Raw genomic sequence first — 368 nt, 5'->3', positions numbered from 1 at the left:
ACACAGATTTTGAGAGGAAACCCGCTGTCGCCACTACATGGGCTACTCTTCCGATTAGCAGCAAGGGATCTTTTATTTGCGCTTCCCACAGGCAGGATAGCACAAACCATGGCCTTTGTTGAACCAGTTATGGATCACTGGTCTGTGCAAGTGGTTTAGCCTTGCGGAACACTCACTCAGGGTTTCGAGTCGGTATCTGGATTAAAGATCCCATGCTTCGACTGGGATCCGAACCCAGTACCTACCAGCCTGTAGACCGATGGCCTAACCACGACGCCACCGAGGCCGGTTTGAAACGAAGTACAAATCGCAGAAGATCTATACCTAATCTTTATTGTTTTTTTCTTTAATGCCTTTGATGTTATAAA

This window comes from Gigantopelta aegis, chromosome 10 (assembly GCF_016097555.1).
Source record: "Gigantopelta aegis isolate Gae_Host chromosome 10, Gae_host_genome, whole genome shotgun sequence".
In the NCBI taxonomy this organism is placed as follows: domain Eukaryota; kingdom Metazoa; phylum Mollusca; class Gastropoda; order Neomphalida; family Peltospiridae; genus Gigantopelta; species Gigantopelta aegis.
The sequence above is the reverse complement of the archived record's forward strand: the minus strand, read 5'-3'. Positions refer to the sequence as shown.